This window comes from Muscardinus avellanarius, assembly GCF_963383645.1.
Source record: "Muscardinus avellanarius genome assembly, chromosome: 11".
Classification (NCBI taxonomy): Eukaryota; Metazoa; Chordata; class Mammalia; order Rodentia; family Gliridae; genus Muscardinus; species Muscardinus avellanarius.
The window spans coordinates 64,324,272-64,330,940 of record NC_137797.1 but is presented as its reverse complement, the minus strand read 5'-3'; positions in this window follow the sequence as shown (position 1 = coordinate 64,330,940).

Sequence of the window (6,669 nt, the reverse complement as noted above, 5' to 3'; positions counted from 1 at the left end):
GTCTGCAGGAGACCACCCTGGAGAGGGGGAAGTCCAAATCATACAAACATTTCTCTGAGGGCGATCATCTGAAAGGAGCCCCAGACTAAGAGGATACCTTCCCATCACCTGCCTCCAAGCTTTTTAGTTAGTTAAGGGCCTAGGGAATAGGAAATGCAACCCAATTCTTCCCACTTGGTTTTCCCACTTTCGGGTCATGGGGACTTCCTCTATTTTTATTTCCACCCACTGATAGGGGCCCAAATTACCACACGGTCCAGGGACTGGGAAGTGCTAACTGCCTTGGTAAGTTTCGTTGCTCCTCGGTCCTGCTCTCCCCTCTTCTCTGTCCCATGAAGAAGGAGATATTTGCTTTCCCTGTGATTAGTAAGGGATGTAACTTCTGCAAATATTTGCTCATAGGTGCTGGTTGCTCAGACCTTGCTCCCTGACCACACGCTCAACCGCAATGCCTAAGCTCTTGCCCTTTGACATTTCCTTAGGTGTCCCTGCCTTCGCCACTCAGTCAGGAGAGGAGTCGGGGAGATTCAGAATCAGAAGAGATTAGATATTTATTTTTAATTTTTTTTTGCAGGTCTGGGGATGGAATCCAGGGGCATTTGACCTCCGAGCTACACCCCCTGCCCTATTTTTATTTTTTTATTTTGAAACAGGGTCTCACTGAGTTGTAGAGGGCCTCATTAAATAGCTGAGGCTGTCTGCGAACCGCGATCCTCCAGTCTCAGCCTCCCGAATGCTGGGACAGGAGGATTCGCCGATGAGCATCTTCTTTCTCCTTCGTTGGCTGTAGGGCTCACACCTAGTATTACTGCTGCTTCCCGTTTTCTCTTTTTGGGTCAGACTTACTTCTGTAACAACCGCCACTGCAGGCAGATTTGGGTAGACTTGGAAAAACTTGTTTTACTTGAGCCTCCACATGCTTCATGGCTCGTAACACATAACAGCCTGCAAATCGTGAAGCAGCAGTGGTCAGTCCAACTGCTGTCACCGTGCTGGCCATGGCCCGGGCTCGGCTGCCTCCCCCAGGCTTGTGCTTCATTGCAGCCCAGAGGCCGCAGCCCAAACCAAGCACTGTTACCAGAAAGCGACTCAGCCACCACTAGCCAGCACAAACTTCTCTCCAACACTTCTGATTACTTACTGAGTTCCATTCTTTTTTTTTTTTTTTTTTTTGGTGGTGCTGGAGATTGAAACCAGAAGCATTCTAGGCATTCTACTTCCGAGCTACACCCCACACTGATTTTATTATTTATTTGGAAACAAGGTCTTGCTGAGTTGCTGAGGCTGGCTATAAACCTGCGACCCACCTTTCTCAGCCTCCTAAGTACTGAGATTACAGGTGTGCACCACTACACCAGGCTCTGCGTCCCATTCCTGAGCACAGTTCTGGAAAAGACTTGTCACCTATGTGGTACTGGATATTTAAAGAAATCCTGGATAGATTACTGAATTCTTCTCTCCATAAAGCACTTTAGAATATAGCATGGTACATTTGATATATTGTCATTATCTATGGACAATGAATAGGTCTTAAAGGCTTCCTAAGCTTTCTGCCTAAATCTTCACACCTGCAGATGTTTTCAGTACTGGAAGTAAAACTCAGTGGTGTGATACCACTGAGTTACATCCCAGACTTCTCTTTTCTTTCTTTCTCTTTTCTTCCTTTCTTTCTATTTTCTTTCTTTCTTTCTTTCTTTCTTTCTTTCTTTCTTTCTTTCTTTCCTTCTTTCCTTTTTTTGTGGTACTAGGGATGAATCCAGGGGCATTATACCTCTGAGCTGCACCCCCAGCCCTATTTTTTATTCATTATTTTGAAATAGGGTCTCACTGAGTTGCAAAGGGCCTCACTAAGTTAGCTAAGGCTGTCTGCAAACTATGATCCTCCTGTCTCAGCCTTTCAGATGCTGGGATTACAAGTGTGCACCACCACGTCCGGCTCCAGCCCTTTTTATATTTTGTTTTGAGAGTCTCACTATATTGCCGAACTTGTCTTTGAACCTGTAATACTCCTGTCTCAGTTTCAGTCTCAAGTACTGGGATTACAGTTGTGTTTCACCTGGCTTTTTTTCCCCTTTTTATTTCATTCCTTTTTTTTTGGTTTTGTTTTGTTTTTTGGTGGTACTGGGACTAGAACCCAGTGGTATTTTACCTCCAAGCTATACCCCAGCCAAGCTGGGGGTGATGGCACACGCTTGTAATCCCAGCATTCGGGAGGCTGAGACCTGGAGGATCACAGATCGCTGACAGCCTCAGCTACATCCCAGCCCAATTTTTTTTTTCTTTTCAGTCCTGAGCATTCTACCTCTGAACTCCACCTCCTGCCCTAATTTTTGTTCTTTATTTTGAAACAAAGTCTCACTAAGTTGTGGATGGCCTCACTAAGTAGCTGAAACTATCCATGAACTGGGATCCTCATGTCTCAGCCTCCCGAATGCTGCGATTACAAGTGTGTGCCACCACGCCCAGCTTTATACTTTATTTTAAAACAGGTTTTCACTGAGTTGCAAAGGGCCTCAGTAGAAAGCTGAAGCTGGCTGTGAGCTCTGATCCTCCTGTCTCAACCTCCCAAGTACTGGGATTACAAGCCTCCGCCACCACACCTGGCTCATTTTGTTTTTACCCGTCACAGAAGTGGGTTTCAGGCGGTCCCTTTCTCCCTCCCCAAAGAGCTGAAGATGCAAACAGTGGCCTCGGCTGGGCAGCCAGCCTCCTCCAAGGCCAAACCCAGAGCTAGGCTGGATAGGTTCTCAGGCAGAGGGGCTGGGAAAGGACTGTGTGTGACAGGTCCTTGCACGTGCTGGGATCTCAGGGAGGCATCTGTCTAGAGAGCATGTGTGGTGATGTCCAGTCTCTATGAGAGACAGCTGGAAGGACAGAGCCCCATTCTGGGCATTTCTGGGGAGGCAGCCACTGCTGACACCAAGACACAGCTGGCTCATAGTGGGTTAACAGAACAGCCTTGCTGGAAAGAAGTTGCGCTCAGGTGGGGAAGTAGGGAAAGGCTCGGGAGGTAGAGACACCAGGACTGGTCAGAGACAGGAAGGGGCTCAGTCCTTAAAGACTTCAGTTACCCTGGAAAAAACTCTCCCCCAAGCTTAGAGGTTACTGGTTTGAGGGGAAAAAAAGCCAGAGGAAGACCTTCCAAACATCTCGTTTTCTTTGGAATCTTCATAATCAGTGTGTGTGTGTTACTGGAAATTGAACCTAGGGGCATTTTGCCTCTGAGCTATACCCCCAGCCCTATTTTATTTTATTTTATTTTTTGTGGTTCTGGGGTTCCTGGAAACCCTTTTACCTCTGGGCTACACTCCCAGACCTATTTTATATTTTTATTTGGGAACAGGGTCTCTTAAGTCAGCAAAGCTGGCTTTGAACCAGCGCGATCCTCCTGTCTCCACCTCCCAAGTGCAGGGATTACAAGTGTGCGCCACCATGCCCGGCACCCTATTTTATTTTAAAATATGGAATCGCTAATTTGCTGAGGGTCTTGCTAAATTTCTGAGGCTGGCCTCAAACCTGTGATCCTCCTGTCTCAGCCTCCCAAGTACTGGGCTTAAAGGCATGTGCCACCATGCCTGGCATCTGTATATTTATTTATTTATTTACTTATTTATTTATTTTGGTGGTACTGGGGTTTCTGGAAGCCCTTCTACCTCCAGGCTACACTCTCAGACCTATTTTATATATATTTTTTATTTGGAAACAGGGTCTCTTAAGCCAGCAAGGCTGGCTCCGAACCAGCGCGATCCTCCTGTCTCTGCCTCCCAAGCGCGGGAATTATAAGCATGTGCCCACCACGCCCGGCCTTGGCTTTATTTTTTAATTTTAATTTTTTTGCGGTATTGGGGATGAAATCCAGGGGCAGTCTACCTCCAAGATACACCCACAGCCCTATTCTTTTTTTCTCTATTTTGAAACAGGGACTCTTGGAGTTGCAAAGGGCTCAAGTAGTAGCTGAGGCTGTCTGTGAACCGTGATCCTCCTGTCTCAGTCTCCCAAATGCGTGGGCCACCATACTTGGTTTATTTTTTATTTTGAAATAAGGTCTCACTAAGCTGCAGAGGGCCTCACGAGGTTGCTGAGGCTGGCCGCAGACCTGTCCTCCCCCAGTCTCAGCCTGTGCCTATTGTTTTTAATCCCTTCTTCCTTACTCTAGCCAGAATCGTGAGGAAGCCAGGAAGCTGCTGCCTCACAAATAGTGAAGGACGTAGCATTTGCAAATATTTATGCGTCTCTTTCTGGCGCAGACTTTGCCCTTCTCATCTTTACCCCACACTGACCAACTGACCTTCTCCCTCTCTGATCCTGCTAGTCCTGGGCCATGTCCTCGATGTCCTAAGGTTTTATCCTATACCTATATATGAGATGAGAGAAAAGTCCTTTGTATCTTCTGTAGTAGAGAAAAAGGCAGAAAGGCTGGTGATCTTTTGGCAGACAACTCTTTTTTTTCTTTTTTGGTGGTACTGGGGGTAGAACTCAGAGGCTTTCTACCTCCGGGCTATACTCCCAGACCTATTTTATACTTTATTTGGAAACAGGGTCTCACTCAGTTACTGAGAGCCTCACTAAGTAGCTGAGGCTGGCTGTGAACCTGCACGATCCTCCTGTCTCAGCCTCCCAAGCGAATCACCACGCCCAGCTGTCAGGCAACTCTTAACGTTTTTTTTGTTTGTTTGTTTGTTTTTGTGGTACTGGGGATGGAACCCAGGGGCACTGTACCTCTGATACCCCCACCCCTATTTTTTATTCTTTATTTTGAAACAGGGTCCCATTGAGTTGCAAAGAGCATCACTAAGTAGCTGAGGCTGTCTGTGAACCATGATCCTCTGGTCTCAGCCTACTAAATGTTGAGATTACAAGTGTGCACGACCACGGCCAGCTTCCTAGCCACTTTATTTATTTATTTATTTATTTATTTATTTATTATGGTACTGGGGGGTGGAACCCAGGGGCTTTTCTACCTCTGGGCTATACTCCCAGACCTATTTTATACTTTATTTGGAAACAGTCTCACTAAATTGCTGAGAGCCTCACTCAGTAGTTAAGGTTGGCTTCGAACCTGTGCAATCCTCCTGTCTCAGCCTCCCAAGTGCTGGGATTACAAGTGTGCACCACCACACCTGGCTCTCATTTTTTATTCTTTATTTTGAAACAGGGTCTCAGTTGCAAAGTGCCTCACTAAGTAGCTGAGGCTGTCCTCGAACTGTGATCCTCCTTTCTCAGTCTCCCAAATGCTGGGATTACAAGCATGCGCCACCACACCCGGCTTAGTCTTTTTATTTTTGAAACCAGCTCTCAGGTTTTTTTTGGGTTTTTTTGGTGGTCCTGGGGATACACCCCTTCTATCTCTGGGCTACACTATATTTTATTTGGAAACAGGGTCTCTTAAGCCAGCGAGGGTGGCTTCGAACCTGTGAGATCCTCCTGTCTCCGCCTCCCAAGCAGGATGGGGGCGAGGGGGGATTACAAGTGTGCGCCACCACGCCTGGCCAGGTCTCAGTTTTGAAGGACCTCACTAAGTAACTGAGTCTGTCGGAGAACTGGCGATCTCCTGTCTCCACCTCCTGAATGCTGGGATTACAAGTGTGCGCTGCCACACCCAGCTAAGCCATTCTTCATATTAAAAGAATGCATTGAGCCAGTGGCACACACCTGTAATTCCAGTACTTGAGAGGCTGAGACAAGAGGATTGCAGGTTCAAGACAGCCTTGGTCCACATCCTTGTAATCCCAGTACTTGAGAGGCTGAGACAGGAGGATCGCAGGTTCATGGCCAGCCTCAGCTACTTACTGAGCCCTCCGCAACTTAGTGAGATCCTGTTTCAAAATAAAGAATTAAAAAATAGGGCTGAGGGTATAGCTCAGAGGTAGAATACCCTGAAAAAAACAAACAACAACAACAAAGACAACAACAACAAAAATGGGTGTGGTGGCGCACGATGCTTATAATACCAGCATTTAGGAGACCGAGACAGGAGGATCACGTTCGTGGACAGCCTCAGCTACTTAATAAGGCACTTTCCAACTCAGTGAGAACCTATTTCAAAATAAGGAATAAAAAATAGGGCTGGGGGTGTAGCTTGGAGGTCGAATGCCCTTGGGTTCCATACCCAGACCCCCCCAAAAAATTCGTGAGAATAAAATAAAAAGATGTAAGGCTATGGAGCATCAGGACAACAGGAAGAGGGGAGAAATAGCTAATATTAGGCCAAGGAAGGTTGTTTTTGCTGTTGTTTCTGGTACTGAGGATTGAACCCTGAGGCATTCTACCTCTGAGTTATACCCCTCTCCCCGGTCTGATTTTATTCCTTATTTGGAAATAGGGTCTCACTAGGTTGCTGAGAATCTAAGTTACCGAGGCTGGCAGAGGCTGGCTTTGAACCTAAGATCCTAGATCCTCCTATCTCAGCCTACCAAGTACTGGGATTACAAGCATGTGTCACCATGCCTGGCAGGAAGGGTTTTTTTTTTTTTTTTCCAATACTAAGGATTGAATATCCAGGGGCATTCTACCTCCAAGTTACAACCCCCAGCCCTATTTTTTAATTTTTTTGCAGTACTGGGGATGGAACCCAGGGGGCATTGTATCTCCAAGCTATATTCCCAGCCCTATTTTTTAGTCTTTTTTTTTTGGTGGTACTGGGGTTCCTGGAAGCACTTCTACCTCCGG